The 17,734-nt window shown below is 47.6% G+C and overlaps 1 protein-coding gene across 4 annotated transcripts in view; it reads right to left on the bottom strand.

Annotated features, from left to right (window-relative positions):
* The window catches only part of SPAG16 (sperm associated antigen 16), a 1,801,610-nt gene that overhangs the window by 1,594,307 nt on the left and 189,569 nt on the right, over positions 1 to 17,734 (bottom strand). The window lies entirely within an intron of this gene.

Here is a 17,734-nt window from a genome sequence, read left to right as displayed (position 1 = left end):
AATATTCCAAAATCGCAGTTTTTTCCGACGATACGTCTACTGTTCCTAGGGATGATTCTGGACACAGTCCAGAAAAGGATGTTTTCTCCCGGAGAAGAAAGCCAGGGAGTTATCCGAGCTAGTCAGGAACCTCCTAAAACCAGGAAAAGTATCAGTGCATCATTGCACAAGGATCCTGTGAAAAATGGTGGTTTCTTACAAAGCGATCCCATTCGGTAGATTTCACGCAAGAACCTTTACGTGGGATCTGCTGGAAAAATGGTCCGGATCGCATCTTCAGATGCATCAGCGGATAACCCTGTCTCCAAGGACAAGGGTGTTTCTTCTGCGGTGGCTGCAGAGTGCTCATCTATGAAAGGGCCGCAGATTCGGCATTTAGGACTGGGTCCTGGTGACCACGGATGCCAGCCTGAGTGGCTGGGGAGCAGTCACACAAGGAAAAAAATTTCCAGAGAGTGTGATCGAGTCTGGAGACTTCTCTCCACATAAATATACTGGAGCTAAGGGCAATTTACAATGCTCTAAGCTTAGCAAGACCTCTGCTTCAAGGTCAGCCGGTATTGATCCAGTGGGACAACATCACGGCAGTCGCCCACGTAAACAGACAGGGCGGCACAAGAAGCAGGAGGGAAATGGCAGAAACTGCAAGGATTCTTCGCTGGGCGAAAAATCATGTGATAACACTCTCAGCAGTGTTCATTCCGGGAGTGGAAAACTGGGAAGCAGACTTCCTCAGCAGGCATGACCTCCACCCGGGAGAGTGGGGACTTCATCGGGAAGTCTTCCACATGATTGTAAACCGTTGTGAAAAACCAAAGGTGGACATGATGGCGTCCCGCCTGAACAAAAAACTAGATATTGCGCCAGGTCAAGGGACCCTCAGGCAATAGCGGTGGACGCTCTGGTAACACTGTGGATGTACCAGTCAGAGTATGTGTTCCCTCCTATGCCTCTCATACAAAAAGTACTGAGAATCATAAGAGGGAGATGAGTAAGAATGATACTCGTGGTTCCGGATTGGCCAAGAAGGACTTGGTACCCGAAACTTCAAGAGATGTTCACGGAAGACCCGTGGCCTCTACCTTTAAGAAAGGACCTGCTCCAGCAGGGGCCTTGTCTGTTCCAAGACTTACCGCGGCCGCGTTTGACGGCATGGCGGTTGAACGCCGGATCCTGAAAGGGCATTCCAGATGAAGTCATCCCTACCCTGGTCGAAGACAGGAAGGATGTAACCGCAAAACATTTTCACCGCATTTGGCGAAGATATGTTGCGTGGTGTGAGGCCAAGAAGGCCCCTACAGAGGAATTCCAACTGGGTCGTTTCCTACATTTCCTGAAAACAGGACTGTCTATGGGCCTAAAATTAGGGTCCATTAAGGTTCAAATTTCGGCCCTGTCGAATTTCTTCCAGAAAGAACTGGCTTTAGTGCCTGACGTTCAGATGTTTGTAAAAGGGGTACTGCATATACAGCCTCCTTTTGTGCCCCAGTGGCACCTTGGGATCTCAATGTTGTTTTGAGTTTCCTAAAGTCACATTGGTTTGAACCACTCACCACTGTGGACTTAAAATATCTCACATGGAAGGTGACGATGCTATTAGCCCTGGCTTCAGCCAGGCGTGTGTCAGAATTGGCGGCTTTATCATATATAAAGCCCTTACTTAATTTTTCATTCTGACAGGGCAGAATTGAGGACTCGTCCTCAATTTCTCCTTAAGGTGTTTTCTGTTTTTCACATGAACCAACCTATTGTGGTACCTGCGGGTACTAGGGACTTGGAGGACTCCAAGTTACTTGACGTTGTCAGGGCCCTGAAAAATATGTTTCCAGGAAGGCTGGAGTCAGAAAATCTGACTCGCTGTTTAGCCTGTATGCACCCAACAAGATGGGTGCTCCTGCTTCTAAGCAGACGATTGCTCGCTGGATTTGTAATACAATTCAGTTTACACATTCTGTGGCAGGCCTGCCACAGCCAAAATCGGTAAAAGCCCATTCCAAAAGGAAGGGGGCTCATCTTGGGCGACTGCCCGAGGGGTCTCGGCTTTACAACTTTGCCGAGCAGTTACTTGGTCAGGGGAAAACACGTTTGCTAAATTCTACAAATTTGATACCCTGGCTGAGGAGGACATGGAGTTCTCTCATTCGGTGCTGCAGAGTCATCCGCACTCTCCCGCCCGTTTGGGAGCTTTGGTATAATCCCCATGGTCCTGACGGAGTCCCCAGCATCCACTAGGACGTCAGAGAAAATAAGATTTTACTTACCGATAAATCTATTTCTCGTAGTCCGTAGTGGATGCTGGGCGCCCATCCCAAGTGCGGATTGTCTGCAATACTTGTACATAGTTATTGTTACAAAAATCGGGTTATTCTTGTTGTGAGCCATCTTTTCAGAGGCTCCTTCGTTGTTATCATACTGTTAACTGGGTTCAGATCACAGGTTGTACGGTGTGATTGGTGTGGCTGGTATGAGTCTTACCCGGGATTCAATATCCTTCCTTATTATGCACGCTCGTCCGGGCACAGTATCCTAACTGAGGCTTGGAGGAGGGTCATAGGGGGAGGAGCCAGTGCACACCACCTGATCCTAAAGCTTTATTATTGTGCCCTGTCTCCTGCGGAGCCGCTATATTCCCCATGGTCCTGACGGAGTCCCCAGCATCCACTACGGACTACGAGAAATAGATTTATCGGTAAGTAAAATCTTATTTTCTCTCCCCTGGAAAACAAGGGGCAATATTCAATTGTTTTGCAAGTCCGATCTCCTGTCTAAAGTGACTGTTGGTTTATTTTTGCGCTGATCGCTCCCAAAAAGGTCGGGTTCAGCAGCGTAAAGCAGCTAAACCTGACCAAAGTAATGGGCGTGGCCAAAAAGTGCCGTTTGGGCGACCAGACGGGTCACTTCACGCATTTCAACTCCCCAATCCCTGAGGGGTGCAAGTTGAAATGCAGGCGAAGCAGCCGTCGCACCGAACGAAGCAACAATTGATTGGTCCAATGTAGTGGCTGCTGGAGCATGCTACAATTGAATATTACTCAGGGAATCTGTACACATACAGTATAATAGAAAATTTACAGATACTGTAACAATCCCCAACAACAAAAAAATACATAAAAAAGCCTATGAGAAGACAAATCAGGGCATAGAACCTCAGTGGAAATGGCGACAGAAGAACCTAGAGCAGGACCATGTGAAATTCAGTATGATGAACTGTAACGTTTCCACTAAAAAAGCTGGAGTATAATAAAACCCCAAAATAGGCTTATCTTGCATCTTAAGGTGTATTCAAGCTCTGCACCAACTCTACGCCAGGACAGAACAGTGGTAGCGCCAATCCTCCGACAGGACACAACAGTGGTAGCACCAAAACTACGCCAGGACAAAAAACAGTGGTAGCACCAAAACTACGCCAGGACAAAAAACAGTGGTAGCACCAAAACTACGCCAGGACAAAAAACAGTGGTAGCGCCAAAACTATGCCAGGACACAACAGTAGTAGTGCCAATACTACACGAGGAGAGGACAGTGGTATCGCCAATACTACGCCAGGAGAGAACAGTGGTATATGCACCAGGGTGACGCCAAGAGACGGGGCATGACCATGTTAGTAATAAATGTTGAAGATACAGTATACCCCATTGAAAACGATATGGTTATTTAATGAATTATCATATTAATAAGACCATCTCCATCTGGACAGTGTATAAAAAGTTACATTTAACACGTAAAATATAAATTTAAATATAAACCCAATACAACACTAATGAAGTTCGATAAAAAACACTCATCTGTTATTTCCACTTTAATAAAATAGTAATTTGCTTTCCTGCCACGGACAGACAGTAAAATAAAAATATACAAAGAGATTGCAGCAGCCACGGGCGGGAGTAAGAAACACTCAGCCAATCAGAAGCAGTCGCCGATTGTCATTAGCATAAGTGCACATTTTTTTATCTGGGGTCAAGAACTCACAATCAGTGAACCACGTCACCTGACAGACTTAACGGATAGATACAAAAGAGACAACTGTAACAAAAACAAAGGATAATTTTTCATGCGGTGTTATATTGTATGTAAAGCACATCGGGCGCATGCCGCAAAGTACTGATGTGCGCATGTGCAGTACGGATCTGCGACGTGAGACGAAGTACGGAATAACAGTCTGATGACGGTTGGGGGAGGGGCGGCGTCGGCCTCAGTTTCCCAAAATCGAGGCGCCTACCACACGGTTCAGATCAGTAATGCATGTAGGAGGCGTGACACCCCCTGTTGCATTACCAGATTAGTGTTATTGCTGCTGCTTCCATGTAAGCCGCATTACAACTGCTGTATAGTATATCAAGTGAGACGGCATCACCAGGGATAAGCGCTACTGAAGGAACATACACATGTGAACGCCAAATAGCGTCTGTATGTGTCAGGCTACACCGCCATTGTCAGCAATGAAACACCTGCACCCAGTGTGTCTCCAGCAATAGAGAAAGGCAACAGGCCAAGTACTGACACTTCCTGGCTGTCTCTTCGTGATTTACTAAGGTTACAACACATCACGTAGAAGAGACACAATCTGCATTTGACCATCATCAGGGAAAACGGTTTCATGCCACATTTAAGTAACGATTTTATGTCCAAAGTGACTGCCACATGTAAGGAAGCAGGCATTATACTTCTGGGAGCTGGAGATCCCACCAAAGCACCTACCGAACCCATGAATGGAAAGACTGATTAAGTCCACACGTCTGCCACTAAACCTCAGAGATGCAAAAGTGATTTTTGAACTTAAAGTAATTCTATTTATTATCAGAGTTCCCGGTTAGGGAAGAATACGCTGGTTTCTTATTGCCAAGAAACCATCATTTATTTATTTTTTTGTAGACCAGGAACAGAGTACTGTAGAGATGTAATGACGTGACTGCAATGGCGTATCTATAGTCGATGCAGGGCATACCTGCGGGAACTCCTAAATTTTTTTGGGAACTCCCATGGGCTCCCAGAAGAGTAGACCACTTTCTGAAATGAACACTATGACCCTATACTCAGAGAATCGCACCATCTCATCATAATCTGTAGCATTATGTCACGAGGGCGCTACCCCTCCCCCCCCCCCCCCCACCAAGGAAAAGCTGGTAAGTATGGGTCAGTGGGTCAAGGCGGGCCAGCACCACATAGCACCTCACACCTTGCAACCATTGCATTTGCCTACCCAGCTCTGGCCTGCACCATTATTCTGGTGATTTTTCAGAGATACGACACCTTCATTGTGCACAGTGCCTGAGTCTTCTGCACGTGAGTCAGCACTATTCTTACAGGGGGCCCAAGGGTGTGTACTCACGGTAACCCTACTGTCAATTATATGCCTGAGCATGACTGAGTGAAAAGCATGTTGGGATTATCTATAATGTGTACATGGCATATGGTGCACACAGGCCCCCTGGTATCAAAAGGGCCTACACCACACACCCTGCACCCATTCAAAAAACATACCATCTGCGGAGGCTGCCTCAGAATCAGAAGGAATCTCTGAAAAAAATAGTGCCGGCACTGGAGATATATGCAATAGAGAAATCACATGCGTGGTGAGGGGACAGACACTGCATACGGCCCCCATTTAAATTATAAAAAAATAAATGCCCCTGGTCGAAAAGGTTGCAATCCTACAAACAAGTTGCCCTAATTCCGTGGAGAAGGAGAAAAAAAAAAAAAAAAAGTCCTACCTTCGTACTGTACCGTATACAAGCCTCATTAATTTAGTGATCTCCGCACTCAGATACCCACAAAACATTTGATAAAACGTGATAAATATTCGCCAATGAGAAAATATTAAATGCAGCAACTGTATGAGTGGCTCATCGCTGTAGGGTTTTTCTCCAGTATTACATCTGGAACAACTAAAAGCTTCACACTGGAAATCTGGATGTGAAAACTAATGAGAAGTTACTTTTCTATATAAAGTCATTTTTTTCCTCCCAAAAGCCGTGCCAAATTGTGTAGGGAGCAATCATTTCTGACCTTGCAATCCTTCTAATCTATTAATTTGACGTTTACTTTTTTTTGCAGCAATGGTGACTCATTTATGGTTCCGAGCTGCTGCAGTGTGGGCTGCTCAGTACAGATGAAATAATAGGATACCCAGGCAGCAGTTTGTGAAATGGCATTTGACACTTCCCTAGGAACAAGCAGCGCTACTCGCACACACAGGGCTATTTGTCACAGCAGACGCTGTGGTTAGTAATGTCTTGATTTACGATCATTTTATGTCTCGGAATAGAAGCTGCGTGTTTATAACATTTTCCAGTTTCATACTATTTACATTCAGGGACAGAAAAAAAAAAAGTCTATTTACCACCTTATTGGGGCGAATAACATACATATCTTACAATACAGGAAAACGGAGGGTGTGATCCATAATTGGATGTATATCCATTTACATATCATCCAGACAGTGAGATTGCTGTGCGAACAGCCAGAAAACGAGATTTATGGTAAGAACTTACCTTTGTTAAAACTCTTTCTGCGAGGTACACTGGGCTCCACAAGGAAAGACATAGGGGTGTAGAGTGGGATCTTGATCCGAGGCACCAACAGGCTCAAAGCTTTGACTGTTCTCAGAATGCCCAGCGCCGCCTCCTCTATAACCCCGCCTCCCTGCACAGGAGCTCAGTTTTTAGTTAACCAGCCCAATGCAGTAGCAGGAAACGAAACGACAACGGTTAGTAGCCACATACTCCACACCCTCACGACAGGAGAAGTGTCAGCGGCTAATGCCATAAGAACCCAAAGAAGCTAAGGGTGGGCGCCTTGTGGAGCCCAGTGTACCTAGCAGAAAGAGATTTAACAAAGGTAAGTTCTTACCATAAATCTCGTTTTCTACTGCGGGGTACACTGGGCTCCACAAGGATAGACCTTGGGGATGTCCTAAAGCAGTTCCTTATGGGAGGGGACGCACTGTAGCGGGCACAAGAACCCGGCGTCCAAAGGAAGCATCCTGGGAAGCGGCAGTATCGAAGGCATAGAACCTTATGAACGTGTTTACTGAGGACCACGTAGCCGCCTTGCACAATTGTTCAAGGGTCGCACCACGGCGGGCCGCCCAAGAAGGTCCAACAGACCGAGTAGAATGGGCCGTAATGTGAGCAGGAGCCGACAGACCAGCCCTCACATAAGCATGTGCAATCACCATTCTAATCCATCTGGCCAAAGTCTGCTTGTGAGCAGGCCAGCCCCGTTTGTGAAATCCAAACAGTACAAAGAGAGAATCAGATTTCCTAATGTAGCAGTTCTCTTCACATAGATACGGAGAGCCCATACCACATCCAAATACTTCTCTTTGGGAGACAGATCAGGAGAAACAAGTGCCAGAACCACAATCTCCTGGTTAAGGTGGAACGAGGAAACCACCTTAGGTAAATATCCGGGACGAGTCCTAAGAACCGCCCGGTCACGGTGAAATATCAGATATGGGGAACTACAGGACAAGGCACCCAAATCCAACACTCTTCTAGTTGAAGCAATAGCCAGCAGAAACACCACCTTAAGGGAAAGCCACTTCAGATCAGCTGAACCAAGAGGTTCAAACGGAGACTCTTGTAACGCCTCCAAAACCACCGACAAGTCCCAAGGAGCCACAGGCGGGACATATGGAGGTTGGATACGCAACACACCCTGAGTAAAGGTATGCACATCAGGTAAGGTCGCAATTTGTCTCTGAAACCGCACCGACAAGGCAGAAATATTAACCTTGAGGGAGGCCAGACGTAGGCCTAAGTCGAGGCCCTGCTCAAGAAAAGCCAACTTGGCTATACTAAACTTGGAAGCGTCATAATCGTTAGATGCGCACCAAACAAAGTAAGAATGCCAGACCCAATAGTAAATCCAAGCCGAAGCCGGTTTCCGGGCCCGCAACATAGTTTGAATGACCGCCTCAGAAAACCCTTTAGCCCTTAAGATGGAAGCTTCAAGAGCCACGCCGTCAAAGACAGCCGGGCTAGGTCCTGGTAGACATAGGGGCCCTGAACGAGGAGGTTTGGGCATTGTGGAAGTAGAATTGAACGCTCTGACGATAGGCCTTGCAAGTCAGAGAACCAGTGCCGTCTGGGCCACGCTGGAGCTATGAGAAACAATACCTTTTTCTTGCTTGAACTTCCGAATTACCCTGGGCAGGAGTGACACCGGAGGGAACACGTACGGCAGCCGAAACCTCCACGGCACCGCCAGCGCATCCACGAATGCTGCTTGAGGATCCCTTGTCCTTGCTCCGAAGATCGGAACCTTGTGATTGTGTCCAGACGCCATCAGATCTACGTCCGGAAGACCCCACTTTTCCACTAGGAGTTGAAACACTTCTGGATGGAGGCCCCACTCGCCAGCATGCACGTCCTGACGACTGAGAAAGACCGCTTTCCAATTCAGGTCTCCCGGAATGAAGATTGCCGATATGGCCGGTAGATGGGGTTCCGCCCAATGTAGAATCCGTGAGACTTCCTTCATTGCCAGACGGCTTCGAGTGCCGCCTTGATGATTTATGTAAGCTACTGTGGTAGCGTTGACCGACTGCACTTGAACAGGACGGTTCTGAATTAAATGCTGGGCTAGGTTCAATGCATTGAAGACCGCCCGCAATTCCAGAATGTTGATTGAGAGGAGGGACTCCTCCTTGGTCCACCGACCCTGAAGGGAGTGTTGCTACAGCACCGCGCCCCAACCTCTTAGACTGGCATCTGTCGTCAACAGGACCCAGTTGGATATCCAGAAGGGACGGCCCCTGCACAATTGTTGGTCCTGGAGCCACCAGAGCAGCGACAGACAGACCTCCGGAATCAATGAGACCATTTGAGACCTGATCCGATGAGGCAGGCCGTCCCACTTGGCTAGAATCAGCCTCTGGAGGGGGCGAGAATGGAATTGAGCATACTCCACCATGTCGAATGCTGACACCATGAGGCCCAGCACCTGCATTGCCGAATGTATCGACACTTGCGGACGAGAAAGGAAGCAACTAATGCTGACCTGAAGCTTCAGAACTTTCTCCTGACACAAGAACAACCTCTGGTTGTGAGTGTCCAATAGCGCTCCCAGATGCACCATGCTTTGAGCAGAGATCAGGGAGGATTTCTGCCAGTTGATGAGCCACCCGTGGGCTTGTAGAAACCGGACCGTCATATCTAGATGACGTAGGAGAAGTTCTGGGGAATTTGCCAGGATTAACAAGTCGTCCAGATACGGCAGTATCCTGACCCCTTGACAGCGGAGTACCACCGTCATCACCTCCATGACTTTGGTGAAGACTCGCGGAGCCGTTGTTAAACCAGAAGGTAACGCCCGAAACTGGTAATGGAGGTTGCCAATAGCAAACCTCAGGTATTGCTGATGTGACGCTGCTATAGGAATATGCAGGTAAGCATCCTGTATGTCCAGGGAGACCATGTAGTCCCCAGGTTCCAAGGCCAGAACTATAGAGTGAAGGGTTTCCATACGGAACTTGGAAACCTTCACAAACCTGTTCAATGCCTTGAGGTTGAGAATGGGCCGAGAGGACCCATTCGGTTTTGGGACTAGAAACAGCGGAGAATAGTACCCCCGGCCCCTCAGCGCAAGAGGCACCTGTACTACAACTCCCGTATCCAGGAGGGTCTGTACCACCTAATGCAGAGTGTTTGCCTTTGTCTGGTCCAACGGGACGTCTATCCGTCAAAATCGATGAGGGGGTCGGTTTTTGAAGGCTATGGCGTAACCTCGAGTGACGACTTCCCGTACCCAGGCATCTGAAGTGGTTTTCAACCATTCCTGGGTATACCCTAGAAGCCGGCCCCCCACCCTGGGATCCCCCAGGGGGAGGCCCGCCCCGTCATGCGGCAGGCTTATCGGCCTTGGAAGCTGGTTGACGGGCCGCCCAGGCTCTTTTTGGCTTTGGCTTACCAGGTTTGGAAGTGCGGGCCTGCTTGTTGTACGCCTGACCTTTTGCTTTACCTGAAGGACGAAAGGGGTGTCGAAGTACCTTTAGCCTTCGACACAGAAGGAGCGGTACTTGGCAGACAGGCAGTTTTGGCAGTAGCCAAGTCAGCCATTATCTTATTTAAGTCCTCCCCAAACAGAATATCTCCCTTGAAAGGGAGTACCTCCAGGGTTTTTCTAGAGTCCAGATCCACAGACCAGGATCTCAGCCACAATATCCGGCGAGCCAGGACTGACGTAGTAGAGGCCTTGGCTGCTAGGATACCGGCATCAGAAGCCGCCTCTTTAATATAGCGAGAAGCTGTGACAATATATGACAAGCATTGTCTAGCATGGTCAGAAGAGATTTCAGCTTCCAACTCCAAGGCCCATGCTTTAATAGCCTCTGCAGCCCATGTAGCTGCAATAGTAGGCCTTTGTGCAGCACCCGTGAGGGTGTAAATCGCTTTCAGACAACCCTCCACACGTTTATCCGTAGGCTCTTTTAGAGACGTGACGGTAGTGACAGGTAGAGCTGAGGAAACCACCATCCTAGCCACATGTGAGTCTACTGGAGGAGGCGTTTCCCAATCCTTAGACAGCTCTGGTGCGAGGGGATAGCGAGCCAGCATCTTCTTTTGAGGCACAAACTTCGTACCCGGGTTTTCTCAGGGTTCCTGAAGTATATCCACTAGGTCAGGCCTGGCCAAGCTGTGGCTCTCTAGCTGCTGTGAAACTACACATCCCAGCATGCCCTTTCACAAATTTAGCATTTCCTAATTGCAAAACTGTAGCAGGGCATGTTGGGAATTGTAGTTTCACAACAGCTGGAGAGCCACAGGTTGGTCAGGCCTGCACTAGGTGATCAGAGTGAGGTAAAACTTGTTTAACCACATTCTGACGCTTGAACCTATCTGGTTTCTTAGGAGGGACGGATGGCTCGGGATCATCCGTAATCTGTAGAATTAACTTAATAGCCTCCAAAAGATCAGGAACATCCACATGTGAACTACCCTCCCCATCAGCAGTATCTGAGTCACATTGACCCCACAGGTTCTAAGTGCCGTCTTCATCAGACGAGGTGTCAGTGACAGCAGTGGATTGTGAGGAGACAAGCGCTCGCTTAGAGGACCCCTTGGGCTTAGGCGAGCGATGGTCAGACTTTTTAGTAGTCAGGGACTGGTTCAACTTCTTCAATTGAACAGATAAATCGTCCGCCCACGGCGGGTTAGCTGCAGGGACCACATACAGTTATACCGGCATAGGGGGTCCCATAGGGGGTGTTAGTTTATTAACTAGCATATGTAGAAGCATGGAAAAAGCGGCCCACGGTGGGTCATTATGTACCTCCGTTACCACAGTCCCACTGGGGGGCAAGGAGCCCCCCAGAACCAGAGCCCACAGCTGCTATATTCTCCTCATAGGGATCTGTGGCTTCAGCAACACCGGCAGTGTGTTCAGCCCCAGAACCGTTACCCTCAGAAGCAGACATGATATCACTTGCAGTATCAGGTAACACAGTACAATTGGCAGCAGCACAATACCTCTTACCCAAACCCCTGCGCAGTGTAGTCAGCACTAGCAGAGATAAAGGAGAGATATGGTGACTAAATCACAGAGAAAAATACGTATTAAAGTATATATTTGTGAAAATCCTATATCAATATAAAACCTGACGCACCAAGCCCCCTTAGGTTATAGAATATAGGGATAGCAAGTTGAGTGAAAGACATGAAATGGACACCACTCAGCTATCTAATGCACACACAGATAGTCACAGTTTGTACAATACAGAGGTTATTACTAACAATAATACTGCACTGGACTAGCTTATATATATAGCTATACAGTCAATAGATATAACACTGCACAGTAAGAACTGGATGTATATCACAGGGTAATTGTACTAGAAAACCCTGACTAAATGCACTCTTTCTTAACTAGCACTGTCTAAAAAGGCAGGTAGAATACTTAAGTGTCTTGTAAAGTCACAGCACTGACAACCGGGCGGCTTTACACAGGAGGATTTGCCCAAGCAGTCCCAGGAACAGTGAAGCTGAGAGATAATGGCGCCCAGACACTGACAGGGAGTGAGGGAGAGACAGATATGCAGCTCCAGGGTGGGAAAATTTGCGGGAAATGGCGCCCTGGGGCTGGGGGAGGGGCTTCAGGTCTAAGCCTTATCCCCTGCTGGCAAAACCACCGGGTACTGTGGGCTACTGAAAATGATTTAGAGAGAAAACCTGACCTGCACCCATGCCCTGGTGATCTAGTGGGATCGCCTGTACTGCCACAGTGTCCACCGCCAGCGCGCGCGGCCCGCCTTCCACTGACCGCGCCGGATCACGATAAAGACCGGGTCCCGCAAGCGGGACCCACTTCACCACCTCCCGAAGCGCGGCCACGCGATCCCGGAGAGCCCCCGTCGTGTGTGCCTGACGTGAAGAAAACCGGAGCCTCCTGCTGTAGTTACCCGGCAACCAGGGCTCGGGAGTGTACAGCGCCGCTGGGGAGAGCTGGAGCTGCAGAAGTGAATGTCTTCTGACAGTTACCACCGCTGCTGTCCTTGTAGTCTTCACTTTTTTCATCAAAAAAAGCTCTTCTTAGGGCTGCCTGGAGCAGCCCCTCTGTTATGTGCCTGCTTACTGCAGCACCAACTACAAAACTGAGCTTCTGTGCAGGGAGGCGGGGTTATAGAGGAGGCGGCGCTGGGCATTCTGGGAACAGTCAAAGCTTTGAGCCTGTTAGTGCCTCGGCTCAAGATTCCTACTCTACACCCCAATGTCTATCCTTGTGGAGCCCAGTGTACCCCGCAGCAGAAAGTGGGTGTATGCATATTTGCCTATACAGACATTATGCATACCTACTCTTCCTGAATGTCCGGGAGACTGCCGAATATCGGGTGGCTTTCCCGGACTCCTGGAAAACTAAGAATCTCTCACGCAAGCCCACGCTGCCGCCCACTGCACGGTGAAGTGGGCAGTCCAGGTGCTTGATGATACAAACTGCACTAAATTGCATCATTGTGGCCCTGCCCCCTAGTTTAGAATACTGGGAATAACCGCTTTGTATATTGGGGGACGAGACCGTAATGATGCAATCGTGATGCCAAAACAACACTGCCTTCCTCTCTGTACCACACCCCTCCTGCACCTCGCGCCATGGTGCCCCCTCCCAGAGGAGCAGCTGGAAAGTCAGTAACAAAGGCAGGTACTGTAGACGTACAACCTGCCACTTATTGTATGCAAAGGGAGGGCAATATTAATATCAAGACTTTTCAACTGCATAATTAAACATTGTGGGGAACATCTTCCCAACGGAGAGAATCAGCAGAGTATAATATATCCAATGGATAATGGACTAGAGAGATACCATGCTGCTTGCACGTTCTGTCACTGAGGACTATCATTTCTTCTAGCAGATAAGAATCTGGCATTTTGATGTACGCCACATGAGGATGGGCAAATCTTTACATCACCAGCTGTAATGCTTCCTGGTACAGAAACCACTGTCCCAGCATTGCTGACCTTCAGATCGTTGTGCTCGCCCCCCGCTGGCCATCTAACAGCCGGGATACCGGCGTCAGTATTGTGACTGGTCTCCTGACCGCTGGTCACACATATCCAACCCCATGTCAACATGCTTTCCCGGAAACTGTTGTATTAATTTCTGTACTGTTGTACTCATTGCTGGAGGTTATTGTCATCCTTTAACCATGTCCGTTCGAGAAGAGCTGAGCGCTCTACCCTGTGATCTGCTGTAAGAATTAACCATTCTGCATATAAAAGATATGAGATGGGTCTTTAGTCTCGACTTGAGCCACCATGTCAGACACTTAATGTATTGGTGTTTCTTAATAACCAGATGCAGAGAGCTAGAGAAGTCTACTTGTGATCAGACCATTTTTTATGAGGTCTAGCTAAAGACTGTGCATGTAAGAACCAACAATGGCTCCTGACAGTGGTAGGGAGACTGCCGCTACCCGTGCCTGCCCGGAGAGTGGAGAGGAGACAGTCAGGCTGTCAGACAAGTCCCAGCACCTGCGCAATGGATCCTGCAGGTGCGGGGTCCGTTGCATGCGCACCAGTGGTGGCTGGACTGCGCATGTGCAATTCCCCGGCTTCTATGGACTGCATCGGTTGCAGACCATAGAAGCCGGTTAGGGTTGACGAGGCAGGGAGAGGCTTCCTACAGAAAACCAGCTCTCTGTCAATCGCAGCCTGGTCTGGCAGTCCCAGAGGGAAAAAACACCACCCAATGGGACTGCCTGCAGGTGACTGGCAGGTAGCACTTCCAATAGGAAGTCACTGCCAGTCACAGTAAAGCCAGTGCAGTCACAAACAGCATCTGGCTTCATTGACACTGAGCTGGGTGGCAGATTTTACCTGGGAGGGCTGCAGCCCATAGGTAAAATCCGCCACTGGCAGAACTACTCCTATGGTGGAAGACAACATTCCCAACAGCTGGAGACTCTTCCATGATGTTCTTGAGACACTACTTATCAGTTGATGAGTCTGTACTTGATGTTCTAAGCACTGTATCTTAAGGGGGGTATACACGGGGAGATGTGTGCTCAGCAATCTAGCACACATCTCTCCCCCCACTCAGCACACAGCGCAATGTGTGCTGAGCGAGGGGGAAGGGGGGGAAGAACGGGAACCTCACTTCACACAAGTGAAGTGAGCATCTACTAGATTGTTCCTGCATGCATGCCAATCTAGTAACGGCGATAGCGCTGCGCATTGCTATCGCTATGGACATGCACACTGAGAGATCAGTGCTTAATTTCTAAGCAATCTAGTCAGATTGCTTAGAAATTAAGCATGGATCTCCCCGTGTGTACCCCACTGTGTTCTGTATGGTATTTATTTCTATTCCTAAGAATTTTATTTGTTGTGAAGGAATGAATTGATGCTTTGGTTTTTCAATTAAACCACGTCTCTGCAGAATAGTTATCACCTACAATGTCCTTCCGTTTACTGAATGTTCTGACCTTTCCAAACACCAGGAAGTCATCCAGATATGGCTGCAACGTCATTCTATTTCCATGCAGAGACCTGCGCATGCATATTTATTATTTATTACAAGTTATTTATATAGCGCACACATATTCCGCAGCGCTTTACAGAAAATATTTGTCCATTCACATCAGTTCCTGCCCCAGTGGAGCTGACAATCTATATTCCTTATCATATGTACACGCACACACATTCATGCTAGGGTTAATTTTGTTGGGAGCCAATTAACCTACCAGTATATTTTTGGATTGTTGGAGGAAACTTGAGCACCCGGAGCAAACCCACGCAAGTACGGGGAGAATATACAAACTCCGCACAGTTAGGGCCATGGTGGGAATCGAACCCATGACCTCAGTGCTGTGAGACAGTAATGCTAACCATTACACCATCCCCAGTGACCGATTGCGTGTTCCAAGCAATATTTTCTGGTTGGCCATGCTGCATGGCCAACCGGAAGATATGGAGCGCAACCCGGTGCAATGTAATGAAGGACTGCCAGTGATTGTTCCATCCTTCATTGCATTGTTCTGATGTGTACCATGTATATTATATATGTCGGCTGGCATATCGGTCGTGTACACATCGTTCTGACATATAGCTGGCTTTAATATGCCCCCAGTCATAACCTTAACATAAGGGCCATATGGTCTTCTCAGAATAGAAGCAAAATTCTCTTGCAGAATTCTTCCAGATTTTTCCTTGTGAATAAAAAGCCTTTGCTCTTGCAGTCTAAAGGACTGTATTGTCTTGCAGTCTAAAAGACTGTATAAAATGTGTATTGCTCAGAATATTTATGAAAATACACTGTGTACACATTAACAAATGTTGCTATCAAACAATTCACCAGTACAGCCATTTTTCTAATGATCCCACAGCTGTTGTGGACGCCACAAGATCACTGGAATAGTGGTGGAAGGTAGGTATATATGCCCTAGATTTCTTACCTATGTGTTATTAAACCCCAGGAATATTATGTTGGTTTGGCTTTTGGCAAGAACCGGTTAAGGGTCCTGGGGTTGGATGTGAGAAGAGAGGACGGGTTCTCCATCCATTTAGTCCCAGTTCAGGTCTTTGGGCATTTAGCCTCATAGAAGGTATATTAGGGCTTTCAGCTGTATGGGTGTGTTAAAAGGGCTGTCAGCCTGATCATTACTCTCTCACACTGCCTAGGGAAAGAGTAGAGACTATGAATTATCTGTGAGAGAGAAACCTGCTCTTGAAAACCAGTGAGCTGTACCTGGTCAACTTATCCTTGTATTTTGTGTTAGCGTGTTAGGATTATGCTGTATTTAGTTAAAAAGGTATTTTATTTTTTATGTTTATTTCTGTTTTTCTGCACAATAAAACTGGCTGAGGCAAACCAACAGACTTGTGTGATCTCTCAGCTGCTGCACAATGCCATCTACCCCAGGAGAGGGTACTTGCTCTCCTGACCCTTTTACACCACGTTCAAAGTCCATCAGATTGCGCATTTTACCCATTATTTGATGAGTGATACCCTTCAATAATCTCTGTATACAGTACCTTCGCCTTTCTGTTCTTATACAGGATCAGACCTCCTACATCTCCGCAGAATAGCTACTGTGCATAAAATTGCCTAGTGGTCATAATCATTTGCCCACTAGTAATTTGTGTTTGTCTTGTTACTATCCCTGTATAAGTCCGTAAGTGTAACAGAAGGTATATCTGTAATAGTGTTAAAATGCATGCATTATATGAAGAGAAAAAATAAATAAAAATCAAACAAAATGAAATTTTCATAGAAAAAAAGGTATGACATAATATGAACCCTTACAACGGACCACCTCCATATTCTCCAGTCGCAAGCAGTGGCAGAACTACTACAGAAAATAAAGGTGCTCCTGTACAGACACCAGTCCTGAAGAAGCACCTCCTCCATCATCCCAGCTTCCTCACTAAGCACCTCGCACACAATATGCTCCTGCCAGACAGTGGGCTGGTGGGGATTCGGTCAGGAGGGATCCGGTCTCTAGGTCGACAGTAACTAGGTCGACCACTATTGGTCGACAGTAACTAGGTCGACATGTTCTAAGTCGACAGGTCAAAAGGTTGACATGAGGTTTTCACAATTTTTTTTCTTTTTTTTTTAACCTTTTCATACTTAACGATCCACACGGACTACGATTGGAACCGTAATCTATGCCGAGCGAAGTGAGGTACCTTGCCCGAAGCATGGCGAGCCATTAGAGGGGACACGGTACACTAATTGGGGTTCCCGGTCACTCTACAAAGAAAACGACACCAAAAAAAAATAAGAATTTACTTACCGATAATTCTATTTCTCGGAGTCCGTAGTGGATGCTGGGGTTCCTGAAAGGACCATGGGGAATAGCGGCTCCGCAGGAGACAGGGCACAAAAAGTAAAGCTTTAGGATCAGGTGGTGTGCACTGGCTCCTCCCCCTATGACCCTCCTCCAAGCCAGTTAGATACTGTGCCCGGACGAGCGTACATAATAAGGAAGGATTTTGAATCCCGGGTAAGACTCATACCAGCCACACCAATCACACTGTACAACCTGTGATCTGAACCCAGTTAACAGTATGATAACAGCGGAGCCTCTGAAAAGATGGCTCACAACAATAATAACCCGATTTTTGTAACTATGTACAAGTATTGCAGATAATCCGCACTTGGGATGGGCGCCCAGCATCCACTACGGACTCCGAGAAATAGAATTATCGGTAAGTAAATTCTTATTTTCTCTATCGTCCTAGTGGATGCTGGGGTTCCTGAAAGGACCATGGGGATAATACCAAAGCTCCCAAAC

The sequence above is a fragment of the Pseudophryne corroboree genome, chromosome 7 (genome assembly GCF_028390025.1).
Source record: "Pseudophryne corroboree isolate aPseCor3 chromosome 7, aPseCor3.hap2, whole genome shotgun sequence".
NCBI lineage: Eukaryota > Metazoa > Chordata > Amphibia > Anura > Myobatrachidae > Pseudophryne > Pseudophryne corroboree.
The sequence above is the reverse complement of the archived record's forward strand: the minus strand, read 5'-3'. Positions and strand labels throughout refer to the sequence as shown.